Source organism: Capsicum annuum, chromosome 12 (genome assembly GCF_002878395.1).
Source record: "Capsicum annuum cultivar UCD-10X-F1 chromosome 12, UCD10Xv1.1, whole genome shotgun sequence".
Lineage (NCBI taxonomy): Eukaryota > Viridiplantae > Streptophyta > Magnoliopsida > Solanales > Solanaceae > Capsicum > Capsicum annuum.
This window is the reverse complement of record NC_061122.1, coordinates 51,579,943-51,600,927: the sequence shown is the minus strand read 5'-3', so window position 1 is coordinate 51,600,927 and position 20,985 is coordinate 51,579,943. Positions and strand designations below refer to the sequence as shown.

At 34.7% G+C, this 20,985-nt stretch overlaps 1 non-coding gene across 1 annotated transcript; it reads left to right on the top strand.

Annotated features, from left to right (window-relative positions):
* Positions 1-6,951: 6,951 nt before the first annotated feature.
* LOC124889867 lies at positions 6,952-7,058 on the top strand. Its single transcript, XR_007048780.1, has one exon. It is a non-coding gene; the product is annotated as a small nucleolar RNA R71 (small nucleolar RNA).
* The last annotated feature ends 13,927 nt before the right edge of the window (positions 7,059-20,985 follow it).

Below are 20,985 nucleotides of genomic sequence, written 5' to 3'. Positions count from 1 at the left end.
CTACTCCCGCAGAAATCAAGTCAACAACCCACCAAAAAACCATACCGACGACTGTCCAAGAACTAAGCTTTCCTCATAGCTGAAAAGATAATAGCACCGACATTCAGCTCAATATCCGTATGCATAAGGGAATAGATGAAAGACACCCTATCATACATCACCTTTGTCATATGCATCCTATGGAAGAGGCAAGCATAAATAATCCTAGCCCATAAGAGTGTCTCCCTGATCATGTGAGCAAAGGAAAGTGACACGTGAGTGTCACCCTTCTTATGATGAATCCACCAGGCAGTTGAACGAGTACCACATAAGAGATGCAAATGTGTTTGTAAGGTGGCTCAAGATTCAGCCTTTTCAATGGCTCGGCATCCACCATGGGCGTACCTAGTAGATCATTCAAAGTGTTTGCCATAAAACTAACCACCCAACCCCTTATCCCAACCTCTGCATCCTTGTTTTGTGGGTCCTAATTAGCATAAAATTCCCATATAAGACTCAGGTTGCACTTAGATGGCTATTTGAACAAGAAGGTCATGTGTAGTGACTCAATTCAGCATACCATACTTAGGTACTCCTTCAGCAAGCTGACCCTATCAATGAACTGGTCTGCCAAATACTTGGACAACTTTCAAAACTGCGTTGGTCCCATACCTCAGGGATCGCCCCCATGGGATAGGTGGAGTTGGGGGTACCTGGTCAACCTGTCGACCCCTTTTACATTCAGATTCAGAAGAACCAGCCACATTCTTTCCTTTGCTCTTTTGTTGCCGGCGAGACATTATACCTGTTAATCATAATAGTCAACAAATGCATCAGACATGCACCTTGGGTGAACTAGCAAACACTAAGTGTGAAATCCACCTCACACTTAGTTGCTAGCACAGGTATACAAGTAAATAAACCAAGGTACTCAGACTTCCCTTGTTCAATCTATAATTACCATAATCGGTCCACCAACATCAAACAAAAATACATCTCAGAGATGGCAATTCAAAGTCTCATCACAATAACTTAACAGACTAACAACTTTAGTATCTCTATAAAACACACAGTCATTCACTAACACATTCCCCTTCTTCAACAATTTCACATACGTGCATTCAACATGTCAAATATCGTCAGTCACGCAGCAATGACACACAAAGAAGTGGTCTGTAGCTATTACTAAGGTGGTATTCGTACTTTATTCAAACAACTTCAGATTACTTTCCGAAATTTAAACATGACCACACTTAAATTTGATGCCTAAGTTCACCGGTCTCAATTTAAGGGTGCACATATCACTACATTATTTTAAGTACTCAAAAATTTTAGTGCCATCATACAACCCCAGATGCCATCTCATGGGCATATGATATGCCAAAGAGATTCTAATAGTAGAAGTCAGTTTTAGCCTATAAACAAGCCCGTAACTGCAACTAATCTAAGTACACATGCACTGAATATTTAACTTCCATGAATAAAGAGCTACTCAACTCATATATATCACAAATTTATTAACAAAGTAACTCATGTTATCATATAGTACATTCGAGCAAATAAGAAGTTGAGGACTTACTTTAATCTTGGTTAAGAAGATGAAGATGAAGCTTGTAATGTTACCAATTTGGAACACACTAAAAGAAATTATGTAATGGGACTAAGAAGACTTAGGACGACGAGCGCCTAAGGTTTTAGGAGGATAGGTGAATGAAAGAAAATGGGTATATATAGATGAGGGAAATGAGGGATTTATTTAGGGTTAAATTCACACCGAATGGGGCAAGCGATGCGACGCGTCAATAATTGCGTTGATGTGAATGACGTAACGCGTCGAGTTCACATCACTACACTGTAAATTATATAAAAAAATTATACTAAGTGTTACCTAAGTGACCATCGATGTGGAGCGATGGATAATGCATTGGAAGGACCGACGCGATATGTCAACATCCTATCGAGTCACTGGAACTTGCCTTCAAAAAATTTTCTAAGTGTGAGAATCATGCACATCAACATGACGTGTCAACTTCGTGTCGGTTCACTGGACATTGTACCCAAAAAATTTTCGAAGGCAAAATTTTCTACATTTTGGGGAGTCTTTTATTCCCTCTTACCTTTTTCACCTCTTAGGACCTATTTAAGTTACTCAAAGGTCGTAGTTCACCGAATTTTTGTCTTCTTAATTTCCACCAACATTTTCATTCTTGCACATTGAAAAAAGACAACAAAATTATGGTAGTAAAAGTGGGTTTTTGCCTCCCATCAAGTGCCTTATTTTACGTCATGGCATGACCCAGTTCAGTGTCACTCATCCACAAAGGTGATGGACATATTGTGCATATCTCCAAGATCAGCCCAACAATGCTTCACACGTTGTCCATTTACCAAAAAATTATCATTCTTTTCTTTATTCCATAGTTCAACCTCTCCATGAGGCGTCATTCGCACCACCTCGAAAGACATCGACCAGTTAGATCGCAATTTATCTAAGAACAACTTTAACCTTGAATTGAATAGCAAAAAAAATTATTTGCTGGTACAGTTTGGCATTCTCATAAGCATGGAGATGAAACTCATCAAGTTCAACCAATTGCAACAACCTCTTCTCACACGCGACGTTCATATTAAGATTTAGCTTTTTAACTACCTAATAAGCTTGATGTTCCAACTCTACAGGCAAATGGCATGCTTTCTCATAAACCAAGAGATATGAAAAGGTACCAATTGGTTTCTTATAAGTTGTCCTGTACGCCCACAGTACATCATCAAGCTTTTCAGCCCAATTGTTTCGTTGTCCATTAACAGTCTTCTAAAGAATCTGCTTTATCTCCCGATTTGATACCTCAACCTGACCACTTATTTATGGATGGTACGCAGTGGCCACCTTATGCTAACACCATATTTATCTGAAAAATTTTAAACCAAGTGTTAATGAAATGCGTGCCTTCATCACTTATTATAGCTCTGGAGTGCCAAAATGGGTGAATATGTGTTTTTTCACGAACTTTAGCACTACTCTTGCATCATTTGTCAGAAAGGCAGCTGCCTCCACCCACTTAGAAACATAATCAACTACCACAAAGATATATACATTGACATTAAATGGTGGGAATGGTCCCATAAAATCTATCCCCCAAACATCGAATACTTCAACTTTGAGAATCTTGTTAGGGACATTTTATGACTCCTTAAAATTATACCTAACCTCTAGCACTGATCACAACTATTCATGAAAGCCACAACATCTCTAAACAATGCTAGCCAAAAAAAACCAGATCCCAATACTTTTCTAGCAGTTCTTTCACCCCCATGGTGGTCGCCATAAGAAGATGAATGGTACTTCTGTAGCACTTGTGTAAATTCAGTTTCTAGAATATATCTGCGTACAATACCATCAGGACCCTACTAGAAAAGATATGGCTCATCCCATATATAAGCACGAGAATCATGAAGCAATTCTTTATTTGTTGGGTGGTAGCTACGGAAGGGTAAACCCCATACACTAACAGGTTTACAATATCTACATACCATGGCAGCTCTAGCCTATAGACTCAAGCGACCAGCTCGGCCAATAATTTTTCATCCAAAAAATCCTCCTAAATATGAAAAAGTCATTAGAAATATGTTCATGAGTCTCTAACCTTGATAAATGGCCTGCAACTTAATTCTCTACTCTTTTTTATCACGAACCTCTAGGTCAAATTCTTGCAGCAATAAAATCCACTTGATTAATCGAGGCTTGGCATCCTTATTTTGAAGAGGTACTTGATGGCGATATGGTCAGTGCGCATAATTATCTTGGTGCCCACCAAGTATGATCTAAACTTGTTGAATGTATAAACTATAACTAGCATCTCCTTTTCCATGACTGTGTAATTTATTTGGGTATCATTCAAGACTTTACTAGCATAATAAATAGAGTGAAATACCTTGTCTTTTCTCTATACCAAAACTGCTCCAACATCCACGTCACTAGCATTACACATCAATGCAAATGGCAACTCCCAATCTAGAGAAATCAAAATAGGAGCTTCTGTCAGCTTCTTAAAAGCTTCGTGAAAATCCACCCCAAAATCAAATTTGTCTGCTTTTCTAACAATTTACACATCAGGCTTGAAATCTTTGAAAAGTCCTGAATAAAATGCTTGTAAAAACCTGCATGCCCCAAGAAAATTTGCACTTCCTTCATTGTTATTGAATGTGTCAGCTTTTTAATCACTTCAATTTTGGCTCTATCTACTTCTAGTCCTCTACATGACACTTTATAGCCAAGGACAATTCCTTTCTTGACCAAAAAGTGGCACTTTTCCTAATTCAGCACCAGATTTGTCTCTTCGCATCGATCTAGGACTCAATCTAGACTCTATAAGCATTTATCAAAATGATTACCTAAACAAAGAAATCATCCATGAATACTTCAACAAAATCTTCAACCATATCATAGAATATTTCCATCATGCATCTCCAAAATATTGTAGGTGCATTGCAGAGGCCAAAAGGTATACATCTGAACGCATATGTGCCATATGGGCCAGTAAAAGTATTCTTCTCTTAATCCTCGGGTGCAATGGTGATCTGATTATAACCCAAGTAACCATCAAGAAAACAGTAGTACTCCTGCCCTGCCAACTTATTCAATATCTGATCAATGAATGGGATAAGATAGTGGTCCTTTCTTGTGGTCTTTTCTTGTGGCTTTATTGAGTGTCCGATAGTCAATAGAAATCTCCATCCAATTACCATGATAGTGGTAATCAACTCATTGGCTTCATTGGTAACCACAGTCATCCAACTTTTCTTTGTGATGCAATATATTAGACTTACCCACTTGCTGTATGAAATTGGATAAACAATGCTATTAACGAGCCACTTATGACCTCTCTCCACACCACATTTTTCATTATCGGATTCAATCTCCATATTTGTTGCACCTATAGTTTGAAATATTCTTCCATGTATATCTTATGCATGTAGAATACTGGATTTATCCCTATAATGTCAGACATCTGCCAACCAATTACCTTCTTTCTCCTTTTCAAAACTGTCATTACTTTTTTTACCTGCACATCAGATAATCCTACAGATAAAATAATAGGGAAGGTATTATTGTCACCAAGGTAAACACGTTTCAAGTGAGGAGGAAGAACCTTAAGCTTCAATTTTAGAGCTTCATCAATTGAAGCTTTGGGAGATGGGCCAATTAGCCTATTCAAATGCTCAAAAGGCAATTTTCTTGTTTCAATAACCATAGAATTCATGACTTGAACTAATGCCAATACCTCCACATCACCATACGGATCATGACCCACTAAAGCTCGCTCTAATAGATCATCTAGCAACAATAACCTATGGTCAGACTCAAGGTCTATAATGGATATAGCAGACAATGCCTCATATATAGTTGGCAATTTCAGTGCCTTGTATACATCAAAATCCTTCACTTTATCATGCACTCTCATTGTCATCTTCCCTGCTACTAGAATAATTAGTGACTACCCTGTTGCTAGGAAGGGTCATCCCAAAATAAATAGAACAACTGATCAGGTTAAAAGTCAAGAATCACAAAGTTTACATGAAAGATCAGTGATCCCACTTGCACTAAAACATCTTCAATAATTCCATCTGGCCTAGAAAGGGACCTATCAGCCAACTGCAAAATAATGGTCATGGGTTTGGGACTCCTAAGACCCATCTCTCGATACCAAGATGTGGGCATAAGATTTATGCTAGCCATCAAGTCACATAATTCACGAGCGCTGATGGTTTTCCTAATAGTGATATGCAAAGTGAAACTACCTGGATCTTTCAGCTTCGTGGGCAGTTTGTTTTGTATCTTGAATGTGCACTCCTCATTAAGTGTAACTGTAGCATACTCTGTCAACCAGCTCTTATTTTCTACTATATCCTTCAGGTATTTTACATATTTTTGAACACTCTGTAGAATATCAACAAGAGAAAGATTTATATGAACCTGCTTTAGAAAACCCATGAACTTCTTGTATCTGGCCTCCTCTTGATTCTTTCTTCGCCTTTAAGGGAAGGGTAAAGGTAAAATCTTTTTCTCCACTTGATTTTATCATTTACAGCTTTTTCTTTGACCCCTTTCTCCTTCTTGTCTTTAGAATCATCATCAGTGATAGTGGGACTAACCTGCTCAAATGTTGTCACCTTTAACTGCAACCCACTCATTTTTGTAAATATATTTACCTTCTTTGGATTTGCCTCTATATTGATAGGTAAGCCTCCTTGAGGTCTTGTATTTTGTTCTCCCGCAATATGACCAAGTTGTGACTCTAAATTTCTGGTAATCAACTATTGACTCTTTAACTCTACTACAAACGGTGCTTGATTAACTAAAAGTTGCTTCATCATCTCCTTTATATTACTTGTTGAGGTAGTACGTTGATTATTCTGAACCTGCTATTGATTCTGTTGCACGGGCCCCTTATACTGATTATTGTTGTGTGCTTGATTTCCACCCCATGAGAAATTGGGATGGTTCCTCTAGTTGGGATTATATGTATTACCAAAATTCTGCTATCCCTAACGATTTATATTCCCCACCTAATTAACAGAATCTGGATTAGCCGCACAAGCATCTGCTATGTACTCACTACTTCAACAAACCTCGCACCAAGAATTTATCTATTAGACTGCATTTGTTGTAGCTTTTGCTTGTGCAACCCCTAACTTTATGCTCTTAAGCATAGTAAGTATCTAATATTGCATTGCTATGATCTGAGCAGATAAAGCAGTAAACTAATCTACCTCTAGTACCCCTGCAACCTTCTTAGGAGCACTCCTTGAGTTAGAATGCCATTCAGGTTCCCTTATGAGATCCTATTCAGCAATATGTACAATTCATCATAAGTCTTATCAAGAGCTTATCCACCTGCTGCTGAATCCAAGAGAATCTTAGTATTTGGCTTTAACCCCTCAATGAAAGTATGAATAAGAACATCGTTAGACTGATGATGGTGAGGGAAATTTCTAAGCATACTTTAAAATCTCTCCCAAGCTTGGTAGATATTCTCTCCTTCTTTATGTCTAAAACTCAGAATCCCATTTCTCAACCGCGCAGTCTTCCTAGATGGAAAGAATTGAATAAGGAACTTCCAATCTAGATCTTCCCAAAAGTTGGATGAAGAGTGGAGGTTCAGCATATAACCACCTCTTTGCTTCCCCAATTAAAGAAAAAGGGAAGAGTGTCAATCTGACATAATCAGTATTCACTCTTATAGAAATGTAAGTATCATTTATATCCAGGAAGTTCTGTATGTGCTGCTGTGGGTCCTTATGTGAAAGGCTAGAAAATTGCCCCAGAATTCAGCAATTGCACCATATTCTGTTTTAATTCAAATCGACCACCTGGATCGAGCATGTGAATACTGTTAGTAGCATGGTTCGTGAGTGGAATTTCCACCTCACAAACAGGTCTAGCAGCTAGTTGAGTAGGAACAACTGGGATAATCGAAGTTGGGATATGTCCCACATTCGGATCGACAGGATCATTTGAATTAACTCTTTCAGCCATTTGAACTTGTTGAATGGGATATTGAACGCTTCGCCTTTGTTGAAATATAAGTTCTAGTTTTGCAAAAGGCTCTACCACCCTTTATCTCTCGCCAGTCCTATATTCAGCTAAACTTCCGAAAATTCACCTGCTAAGATCAAGTCGTTAACACTTAAACTTCTTATCAAAAACCAAAAATTTAGCAAAGTACTAATTATACTAGTCCTCGGCAACGACGCCAAAAACTTATTATGGCTCAACTGCACACGCAAGTGCACGTGATCGTACAAGCAATATAGTGACTTAGACAATTAGATATCGTTCCCACGAGGACTAAGCAACTAGAAATTTAAAAAACTTTTAGTTTCAGACAAAGAAGTATTAAGTGTTTTAAAGTATCAAGATGACTGTGAAATTGTGAATAAAAATGCAAATAAATAAGAAATACCAATTTGTGACAAAAGCAAAGCAAGCAACTGTTGTAAACAATAATGATAAGAATTCCAGGGTTGAGGCACATCTAACAATCATACAATTCTATCTTCTTATCGCATTCTAATTGGATATTGGGTTGTTGCTTCACAAGGTTTATAGTATGATCTTGGTCTCCCGACCTCAAATCTTCTATCTATTGAATATTGCAACTACAACTCCTGCATAGATACAACAATTGAACCAAGCAAGGCTTCTAGGTATATCCCTATCCTAGATACTAATTTCAACCCCTTATTTTATAAAATTATAAGAACCTTGCTCCTTAATTTTTTTCATTCTATCCTATGATTCTCCTCCCAAATTCACATAGAAATATAGATTTATTCTAATGGTGTCCACTCATCAAAATAGTAAGCTCAAGAAATTAAGAACAACCCAAATGATAATCCAAAAAAAACTAAGATAAAAAATATCAAAGAGTAATCATGTTCTTGGCCTCAACCCCCGAACAAAGGTGTTTAGCTACTCATGTTTGAATTCAACATCAAAATAAGTAATTAATCATACCCAAAATTAATCTTGAAGTGAAGAAGTTCAAAAGAAATTCTAAGAACCCTAAAAGAGAGATTTTTGTGCTTTTTCACTGCTACTATGCTTACCAAAAGTGATTGAAATTGTGTTCATTCATTTCTTTTATACTAGGACAAAATTAGCCAGATCTGGACTACCGATGTGCTGCATCGCTTATCGGGTCAAGCACACCAACGCGTCGCATTGTGTATCACATCGTTATAGCCAATGCGTCGCTTCATGTATCACATCGCAAGGACCAATACGTCGCATCGACTTTGTATCAACTCACTCGAATTGCACACTAAAAATTTGGTTAAGTCCTAAATCACAAGGACTGACGCGACGCATCGACATCACGTTGAGTCGCTGGCATGTATCTCTTTCATAAAACTTATTTTGTTAAAAGTATGTGTTAATTATTACCCATGTAGTTTTTAAATGTTTGTTTTTGTAATTTGGGTTGAGGGTTTTGGATGATTGTTGTTTTAATGGTTTTCCCATGATATTAATGCATTGTTTATGCTTTATTTTGGAACTTATTGGGTGAATGGGCATGGTGAATGGAATGGTGGTCATGGATTCCCCCAAATTTATGAATTTTGGTAATGAAATTGGTAATAACCTTAACCCATCTTATGAAATTGTCTTTAAATCTTGGATATAGGCATATTGAAACCAAAGTTGAAACTATTGCATTACATAAAAGACTAATGGAATACAAATGGGTTTGAAAGGCCCTAGTGGCCATGATATGAGTTTAAATTTGACCTTAGTGGTCGTGGATTCCTCCAAGTTGGTGAATAATTGAATCGTGGATAATTGCAATGGAATAATGATATTAGCTTGCAAGCGTAATTGGTATGACGATACCAATGGTATATGCCTTAATGGATGATTCATGGTTTGTTGAATGAGAATGTGTAAATGTTTTGAATTGGGCTTAAAGGAGGTTGTGTAGCTTGTCGTGAAGGTGGAGGTCTTGAGAGACCGCTACTGGAAACCTAAGTTTGCTGGTGTGGGGATTGGTCTTGATGACCGTATGCTTGTTTCACACCTTATCTATATATATCATGGATTGGAGAAGGGTCGTGGATTCCCCAACCTTTCATGATATCTCTATCCATTCGACTAACATGTACTAGGGCCCTTCTGGTGGGGGAGCGGACCGATATAGCCTGTGGGTGCCTTTATGTCGGCTGAAGCTACACAGTCCAGATTAATGTTTTAAATCTCATGCGAAACCTTATTCCCTTTCCCTGCATTTTATATACATACATATATATATGTGTATATATATATTTATGTACACTGTACGCATGTGATTTTACTGTGATTTTGGACTTGGCATTATTTTATCCTTTCTCTGAGTTATATGTTAGAGCTTACCCCATCAACCATCCTCAAACATTATATCTCCACGTGATGCAGGGTCTGAAGATATTTTTATTGCCTTGCGCAGTGGTAGTTGATCTTTGGATTGCTCATGAGTCAGCTTAAAGTGGTGATCTTTCATTCTCTGGAATAGCCTCATTTCATAGTCATGTTTTATTCATGTCTTAGACTATTTCTATGAGTTTTGTTTTGGCTATGGTCAAGGGCATGTCCTAACTTAGGTGGATCTTTGATTTCTTAGAGGTTTTGTCGACAAAGTATGGGTGGATTGTGTTGTGGATTCTTAGATCCCTCTTGTTATTGATTTATCTATTTTGGTATATGTTCAATATTTTTTCGCTGCTAGTTATAGTGTGTTCTGGTTGGCTAGGCTAGTGAGGGTAGTCTCCGATCCTTGGCAAACTTGAGATATCCGTCATGATTAGGCACTGGTTCGGATCGTGACACAAAATTTAATCCAGAATGCATTCAAATGGGTAAAATCATGATTTAAATATAATTTATTTTCAAAAAATAATTTACTTGGAAAATATTTGCTTGATTTTATTAAATCAAAAAGCTCGAAATTAAATAAGGCATTAATTCGTGTCAAATTGCGATTTAATTTAGTCAAACTTATTAAATTTGAGCGTATTTAAAATTAAATTGGTCATAATTGCAATGCAATTAGCCAATTGATTTTCAATTTGGCCGAAATTTAAATAACATTGGCTAAACTATAATCTATTAGGGCTATTTCTTAATGAGCCCAAAATAATTAAATCCCCATACCTAATCTACCCACCTTAAACACAATAATACCAACCAATTTCTTTTAAAATTCTACCCAACCCAGACCTAAAAACTAATCCCCAGCCCAATCCCCTTTCCTCCAAACCTACATAGTCCTTGCCTTTCCTTCTCTTTCTTCATCAACAATCGAATATCAACAACAACAATACCCATAACTAGTAGCATACAATACCAACCTAGTAAAACCAGGCCTTGATTTCCCCCTTTTGTCGCTCACCTCCCTCTAATTTCATAGGACACCATGTGACCAACACGCGGACATTGTGTTTTTTAATTGCTTCGCCATTTTCTCGTTCAAAATTTGGTATGAATTAGTACCAAATTCCACAATCGCACCTTGTCTGAAAAAGAAGTTAAAATTGTGCTCTATAGAAATTTTCAAAATTACCCCTGATTTTCTCAACTCCCACATCTTTTGAAATCACAATTCTACCCTAAATTCAGTTCTATATATACCTCTATTGTTATTATTTAAGAGGAGGGGGGACATTGAGCCGAGAGATGGATATAGCAAAGAGCCCCAAAGATAAGGAATTTTTGCTTAAAGAAACATAATTTTGGTGCCAAGAAATTTGATAAGACTCATTTGAGCTTGAATTTCTAAGTTAAGGTTACGATTTCATTCTGTTGATGGCAAGAATTTTCAGATGAAACTTGTAAGTATGATTCACTGTTCTGAAAAGGTAAACATATTGTTCTTTTATTTCCTTGATATAACTAGTACTCAGTATATTTTTAGATTCACTTGAAGATTTGATGCAAATTGATTTTTGTGCGATTTGGGTAAAGATGTGGTTTTGAAAAAATTTTATTTGCATTTTTTGGGTTTTTATTGAGTTTAGAATGTGGGATGGGATTCTTCACTTGAGATGTAAGAAAAATAATAACATGTTTATTTTGAGTAATTGATCTAGTTTCTTGGTATGATTCCCCAACAATCTTCTTGATTCATGGTACCAAGCAAGATCTATTGAATTATGTAAAGATGATGTAGTTGAGATAAAAAAAATTGATGATCTTGTTGAATTTGTTTATCGTTTTCTCTTCATTTATTTTTGTTTTAGAATCAGTTACTGTCTCCTCAATTTCTTGTCATAATTCAGTTTTCTTTTACTTTTAAAAGGTTATTAAATTTCTTGAAATAATGAGGCATCGTAGGTAGACCTTGTTGTTTATATTCTTGAAGGTGTCTTGGCAATGTTCAGTCTTTGATGGTGATCTTTTCAAATTCACCTAGCTTTTTTGTTTGATCAAAATGTCTTTTTGTGATTAATATAGAATGAGTGGATAAGGCTGATTTAGTCTAGGAATTAGTGTGATTTCAGATCGTAACAGGAGTTAAGATCTTTAAAATTTCTTAGAATGGATGACATGCGTTCCCTGAAAACATTTTCTTCATTTCAAGTATGTAAATTATGAGTTGAGGTCCATTTTATTGTCACTTCGTGTCCTTGTTTGTGTATTTACGTTAGATAAATTTGATCTAGCCACACAAGCATGGGTATCCCTTTCTCATTTCCTCTGTATTATCACTATTTGGGTCTTTATTCAGTTTGTTTTGGCTAAAATTTGTGTGCGCGCTAAGATCAAGTAACTGCTTTCATCCACCTGCTTGCAATCTGAGATCTTGAGCATGCTATGTTGGTTGATTTTGAGGTTTAATTGAAGCTATCTATGATTATTACTAGTTAGTTTTGAACTTCTAAATTTAATAAAAGTTTCAGTTGGCGTGACTTCGATTTGGACTTAAATAATTCCTAAAGTTGAATTATCCTTGATGATATTTTTTTGAAATAAATCCTAATTTCTCTTAATGATTTTCTAGTTATCTTTGCATTAACATGATCATTGTGTCGCTAAGTGAAAATGTTCGCAAAAAGCATAAGTGTTTAAGGAAATTGAATCCGTTCAAATCTTCCCTAATTTTTAGATTCATTGGATACTTCTTGTGGAATCTTCCTTGCCAATTATGATTGATAGCTTTACTGAGTTCTTGAGATACATTAAAATGGAAATTCATGTTACTTAGCTTAGGACCCTTCTAAAAATGCTTATTGGCTTTGAATCTTTGGTTTAGAAATTTGTTCATATTACGTTACTTATAATTATCAAGTGTGTTGTTCTATCATCTAGAGAGTGTATACTAATTTTATTTTCTTCTGCTTGAACATGTGAAACTGACATACTCGAATCCATCATTGACTTATCCTCACATCTCTCTCATCGGGTCAAAGTCCATACCATTTTTGAGTCCAACCAACCCAAATACCCAAAATGGATTCAAAAGCGGAAATTGGTTACAAAGGGGAAGTTAGTATGAAGAATTGAAGTCAAAGGTGGAAAAATAAAAAATAGGCTAAAAGCCTACAAAAAAATTGACGATTAAAGCTAGAAAAGTCCAAACAAGTTCAAAACCCATTTTTCTTAACTTCCTCTATGTATTTATTTATTTTATTTTTATTTTGCATTTTTTTATTTACTTGTAATTCATATTTGAATATTTGTTTGTAATTAACTCTTAAATTTGGTTAAGTGAAAATAAATTCCCCTTCGAATTGTCATTTTTGTTTTATCTTTGTATTTTTTTTTCATTTATCACATAATTTAATATCTTAGGTCACTAAATTATCTTTCTTTATACATGAACCATTGAAAATAAAGAAAATGGTATTTATTTTATTAATGTGTTAATTTGACTGTTAGTTAAAAGAATTCTCATCGACATAAAAATGAATATTTCTTACATAAAACCAAAACCCTTTTATAATTGGTCAAAAATCAGAACTTGTTTACTGGTCAAAATTTCAGAACTTGTTTACTTGCTTTCTTTTATTAAAAATATTTTATTTTTTCCAGTTGATAAAAGAATTGGACTTAGTTAACCTTTCCTTAATTTTTCTTAATTCAAATAGACAACTTATCACATGATAAAATGAATGTCATGGTTTGCAAATGAATTTCAAGATTTTACAAAGTTAGCCATATTTTCAAAAGGCATAATACATAAATATGACCCTAAACTTAACACCAAATTATAGTTTTGACCTTAAACTTGGATAGTGCACAAATAGGATCTTTAACTATTCAAAACCTGAACAAATATGACCTCCAATTTTGCAATCCCAATGCGTGCATTTCACTTGCGCCTACGTGAAAAGGTAAGACAATCACATGGTGCCACGTCATTAAAAGGGATGACATAGCATGATGACGAGGTTTCAATTAAAACGACGTTGTTTTGCTTCTATAAGTCAAAACGACCTCGTTTTGCTGCTTATTACTATTATTATATAAAATTTTCACCTTAATACCATTTTATTAATAACGTTTTAATAACGTTAATTTAATAATGTTAATTTAATAACGTTTTAATAAACTTAATTTAATAATATTTTAATAACATTAATTTAATAACGTTAATTTAAAAATATTAATTTAATAACGTTAATTTAATGCCATTTTATTAATAACGTTAATTTAATAATGTTTTAATAACGTTAATTTAATAATGTTAGTTTAATAACGTTTTAATAACATTAATTTAATAATATTTTAATAACATTAATAACGTTAGTTTAATAACATTTTAATAACATTAATTTCATAATATTTTAATAACGTTAATTTAATAACGTTTTATTAAAACTATAATTTTTTTAATTTATTATTAGTATAATTTCATCTTTGAGCTGAAAATAATAAAAAAATAATAGTGAAAAGTCATTCAAAAATATATAAAAAAGAATTAGTAAGGGCATAATAGTCATTTTACTCATTTTTTTTACTGTTCGAACGCTTAAAATTTAAGCTGGACGCGCCCAGTTTTGCGTGTTGAACACGCGTTTTGACACGTAGGATCGGAAGTCATATTTGTACAGTTTTGAATAGTTAAAGGTCATATTTGTGCACTGTCAAAGTTTAAGGTCAAAGTTATAATTTGGTGTCAAGTTTAGGGTCATATTTACGTATTATGCCTTTTCAAAATTAGTCATTTTTACAAATCTGCCAATTTGTTTTTCGGCCAGCAGTCCTTTAACAGACGCTCTTGAGTACCTTAAAAACCTTTTCAAGGTATTACCTGAATCCTTATCCATTTTCTCTAATTTTAAAGGTTTGTTTTTGTTTTGAAATCTTTAAAGTATCTCTAGTTTTTCTTGATACTTTCTCAAAAAATCAAGTGACGACTCTGTAATTTCTTAGATTATTTCAAAAAAATTTATAAAGATTTTGAAATAGTTTAAAAGTAAAAAATAATGTTTTCCAACCGTTCGAACCGGAAAGGAATAAAACAGAAATGGTGACTTTGTTGGAGAATTTATTAAGTTTCTAATCAAATTTTTTATTATTTTGACTGATTTATTTGAATTTACTTAATTAAATGTGGTAGTTTGATATTATATTGCAATTATATTTGTTATTTTCATTCATGACATACTTCGTAATTTGATATAAACTATTCGGGGTTTCGTGATTGTCGCGACCCCTATTGATTAATTTTGAATGAAAGTATAGGAAATACGGTAGTTTATTAGTACGTTAGGTGTTCAATAGTTGTTTGTGTTTTCAAACCAAAGTTGTTCACTTGAAAACGTGGTCAAAGACAACTCTAGATTCCTAGGACAGAGCAAAATCAAAATTCGTTTTTAGGTATGAACCCAGGACGATCCAATAATTGAAGAAGTATAGGGTCTATTAGAAAAACCTACCCTGTGTCTATTGACCACGAGTCAATCACAGGCGAATCATATTTGTGTATTTAAGAAATTATATTCCAATTAATGTAATCCATTATAATTTAGGGTGGGGGGAAGGGTCACTTTGTTTGCTTGTGTATAGGTATGAATCAACCAATCTCCATAAGAAGATTCAAGATAATATTCAACGCAGATGATTACTTCTAGGATTGGTGAAAGTAAATGAGTACAAAAGTTAATTAAACCCCATAAAACATATAGGATATTTCCTAATCAATATGAAAGTTACATTTATGCAGAAGTCACTTTCTCAAATATATATCACATCTGGAATGAGGTGGACAAAGCTGAGAAAGCAAAGACCGACGAAAGATCGTCTAGATGCTAGTATTTTTTTTATTTTTATCCCCTGTGTGGGGATGTTCTTCTCAAATCTTATTTCCCCTTTACTCAAAGATTGTATCTCTCGTTTGCTACTTTGTAGGCATTTATGAGTGTTTCTATTTTATTCCCTGCCTGAGACTGATTTTTTAAATTTTATTTTTTCATTCCCCATACGATTATATCCTTCATTTGCTTCTTTGTAGGAATTTATGCCCTTTTGATAATTATGAAAATGATTTTTGGAGATAATGGATTTATTTTAAAAGGCGTATACTTCCTTCAAACTCGGTAGGCTAATCCTTGGCTCAAAAGCTTTCCCAATTAGGGTGCACGTTTATTATAATATGCTTGTGTGATATAACTATTTATGTGTTTATACGTGTTATGTTAAATCAAATTAAAGTCGAATTGATCCAATTCTATTTTTCATAGAGCAACTCAACGCATAAATATATGCCCACTCTACAAAAGTTCGATCAAACATACTCCAAGTCTTCCAAGTCTCTCAAAAAAGTCTGTAACCATTCTTAAAAATTCCCAAAGTTATTCCTACCATTTTAGAAAGGTTGACTATGGACTCAGAAGAAGCCATTATAGGAAGGATCACAAAGATCAATAGAAGAATTACTCAAGTCAAGAGTCTACTGGTGAGGTTAGACCGAATAGAGGATATGCTAAAGGTAAAAAATAAGAAAGTGGTTAAGAAGATTGTTGTGGAAAAAAGAAAGATTAAGAAGAAGGTGTTGCCATGGAAAAGAATAGGGCAATTGGATGAAAAAACTGCCCTAACTAAAGCAAAGATCGTTATGTTCAATTAGATATTGGGAAAAGGGGAGGAAATGCCCAAAAGAGACCTTGCTAGAGAGATTAAACAACTGGCCATAGAATTAAAAATAGATGTCGGGGTGATTGGAGAGATGATAGGAGAAAACGAAGGAAAAGAATCAAAAAATAACAGCCTTGTGTGAAAAAAATATCAATGACCCTCGAAGAACTCATGAATAAAATGAAAGAATGGTCAGAAGATGCAGAGAAGATATTCTTTCCTTCAAGGTTCAATGGTCAGAAGATGCAGAGAAGATATTCTTGCCTTCAAGGTTCAGGAAAGAAGATGAATAGTCACACTCAAAGCAAATGTAAGAATCTACTTCAGAGAACAAGAAATTATGAAAGTTTCACGATTGACCAAATGTTGCATGCTATGGGAACTTTGGGATCAATCAAGACACAATGGCTGTATGTGACCCCAAAGATGAGCATTTGAGATGTTCCTACAATTTGTACTAGAAAGAACATATCATAGATAAATGTAGTGCATTGAATGCCAAAGTATGTGACATGATCAATACCGGGAAAATTGCTCACTTATATGGACTACATACCATGTTGGAATGTGATAGGGTTGAACCAAAAGAAATCATCGCTAGTGGTGCCACAATTAATTATTTGTATTTCATTTCTTTCAATGATAATTATGTGGATATTTATTCCAAGTTGGTCCAAGCAAAAATTCTCCATCCAATCGAGAGAAGGAAATTAAAAAGGTTTGTAAGATGGAGGGAGGGTGATGACATTTGTCATAATAATAATGGAACCAAAGGACATGCAATTGAGAAGTGTCATGTTTTTCTCTTTGATTTGGAGAACTTGATCAAAATTGGAAATATTTTCTTAGAGTTCATGTCGGATCATCCATGAAGCAGAAGAAGGATTGGGAAAATCGAAGCACTTTCCACTATCCAGAATCAAGCTTTAAATGTTGCAAGTTTTTTTCCTTGTACTTATTATTCCCTAATGCAATGAAGTTTAGTGAATGAAATAAAATGAAAACAATCCTTTTTACAACTGTTTGAACTATATAGGGCCTAATTTCTCCTCTATGGGACACGTTGGCAACCTTTTGGCCCTGCTCCTATTTTTAATAACTCTATTATACCCCTACTTTTGTGAAAGAAGACATAAGGCTGGGAAAACAAAAAGCTGAAACTTCCTGATAAATTCTACCTAAACAAATGAATGAGTGAAATCCTGTTCATTGAAATTCTTGAGTTATCATTACTCTATGGATTAATTCGCATGAGATGAGAAACAACTTTATGTGTTTACTTCCTACCTGACCATCTTTCATTGTTTATTACTAAAGGAATCTAACACGCCAGCCTTTAAGTTTTTTTTACTTTATAAGTAATAGAAACTACTCCGTGTTAACATAAAATGGCAAACATCCCTACTTCAGTAGATCAAAAGTCAATAAAGGTTCCTCTCTTAACAATAGCTTTATTACGGGAAAGAAAAAAATGATTGGCAGTAATAATAGGAATGCTCTAGCCGATATTACCATCGGGGATCATATAATAAAGCTACAAGATAAAAAAGTACAATAGGGCATGATATATTAATATCAGATGCCGCGATAAGGTCATTAACTGGGCATTGATTGAGACTAGATCAGGTTTAAATGTATTTCAATTATGATATGGGCAAGATGCATCGAAGGAAATCCAACATGGGAACTTTAGAGGGTCAGAAAGACACCATCAGGAAAGTCAAGTTGTACCCCCATATAGGACCTTCAAAATTCCATGTTAAATTTCAAGTGATGGATAACGTTGCAAGTTATAACATGCTCTTAAAAAGAACTTGGATTCATGCAACATGAGCATTCCGTTAAAATTGCACCAATTGCTAAATTTTGTATGAATAAACTAAAAAATAGTCATCCACGATTATGGAAACTACTTGAGCCAGCTAAACGGGTACGTCTTCGAGATTGAATATGTGTCAAGAGAAAGTGATTCCGATATAATAAAAATTATGCGAGCTATTAAGAGTGAACCAACTTGTCACAAGAAAATGACTTCAATCTACAAGATGTTAGCCACCGTTATACTAAAAAGGTGTCTTCCACCTAGATGTGGCCTTAGAAAGAATTCAGATGAAATCATTTATCCAATTGTGATCTTAAAAAGACAATTCATGCATGGATTCGATTATATTCCAAGTGAAGAGTATGAAAATAAAGCATAGAAGAAGGATCAAGATTCGTCTCAGAGATTACTTGAACCCTCATGATGGTCTCAAAGAATGTGATGCTACCGTAAAATAATTCCCCAAGATAGTATAGATCAAGGAAGCTGAACCAGAGGAAAAGTTGTTGAACTGGGATTCTATCCCACTTATTATTCCTTGGTCAATGTGGTATATGAAAAAAAATATTTTTTTTACAAAATCAGTAGTATTACGGATGAGAACCGATACCCACCCTTTAAGATTATTTAATTTTGCTTTTTATGCTTTTTAAAGGCATAGCCCACACTCGTACAGGATATGACCAGAGTTTGTAAATATTTTCTAAAATTCAACAAAAGCCTCCCTTTTCTTGAAAATCTTTATTTTTTGTTTTGTTATCTACTTGATATTATTATACTTTCCTTGTTTTGAAAGAGTAATGAACATCAAAAACCTACCAAAGTCATGAAATATCAAGATAAAAATGAACAAATCAAGAAAGATAATAGCGAAAGGGGAGATGATGGTTATAGAACAGTCAACAAAAGAACTAAAGAATTCAAGAATTAGGAAATCCCTAACCTATAAAAAACCAAGGTGTTTAACCAAGAAACAATGACGGTTAAGAAAATCAGGGTTTATATCTATCTAACAAAAATAAGAAAGAAAGAATCTTTTCAATCTTCTCAAAGGAAAGTGGGCAATTGATCCTTTCTTCCATTAAGTCAAATGTAATAAAAGCATCATTAATCCATAAAGTACTATCCAGAGAAGCTTTAACTCTATCTGTGTGGGTTTAATAAGAGTATCGCAAGCCAATTTACCCCAAAGAGACAACCATATCTAGGGATGATCTTTTCCTTGTCTCATTTTCCTTGTCACTACACTTTTTCTTAAAGTAGTCTTTTCATACTTTAACATAGCTTAAAATTCCTTCCCTTTTATAATTGAACTATATTTGACCTAAATTCTCAAGAGTGAGATACATAGGCGACTTGTGTCGGCCTCGGACAATATTTTAGATTTTTCCTATGTTCCCCTAGCATAGTCCTAAACTACATTTGACCTAGTTTATCTATCAATGAGATTTGTAGGCTCCCCAATGGCTTAGTTATATCACCGATGAAATGAAAACTGGAGCAAAATTTTCAAGAAGGAATCTCAAAAATTCAAAATAAGAAGATCATCCTCTAACAAAGAGAAAAAAAGACTAGCAAAGACTTTGAGAGAAAATCTTGAGATCCTTTCAAGCCAAGATCATCATAAATGGTGTCAAACTAGGGAATAAATTTTAAAGAGGTCCTCAAAATTTCCACTAATATACTGGAATATATTCCAAATTCCCCAGCACTAGAAGGTCAAAATCAAGCTTCAAAATTCACCAGTTGTGGCAGAACCTAGACAAACTAACTATATAGTTATGACAAGGCTTTTATAAAATGATGTCATGGAACTCCCCAGCAATGACAATGAGTTTCTGGAAATCCTCTATCGGATGTCAAATATAATCATAATGACCCTTTAGGTCAATTCCTACTTTTCTATGCACTTTTACTATCTAGAGCTTTCATATAACTGCCCAAGTCACTGGTGACTTACTGGAGCTGACAGTTCAGTTATCGGATAGTTCATTTGGGTTTTAGATTCAATTCTCTATTTTAAAGTCTTCAGTAGTAAGATTGCCTATCGGGTGTAAACTTCAGTTTAAGTACCTCGTATGCTAATTCAAACAGTCCATCATCTCTAAAACATTGATTTTAGGTAGGGGACATTTGGTTAGGGTCCGAAGGATTTTGGACTCATTTCAAGCTATTACCAAAAATTAATAAATATGGCCCATGGGTGTAGGGCCTATATTTCATCGAAATAACCCAAGATGGAAATTTTCACTACACCATTGGGTCCAGAACAATAAATTTGATAGGTTAGCATAGTTAGATTGCATTTTCTGTATTTTGAATAAATCTTTATGGGCTATTAGAAACTTGGAATTTTTTATGTTTCAACTGGTGTATCTGCTAAAGCGATACTTTAGTCGCTTTAGCAGAGCAAGCTTTAGTGACTAGTCAGTCGCTTAAACGACCATGGCTTTCCCAGATGGATCACTAATATGGAGCCTGACTGCTAAAGCGGAGGCCGCTTAAGAGGAAGCTTTTCCCCTTTAGTGGAAAGGCCAGGCCCAACGGCACATTTTTGTGGTGACTGCTTAAG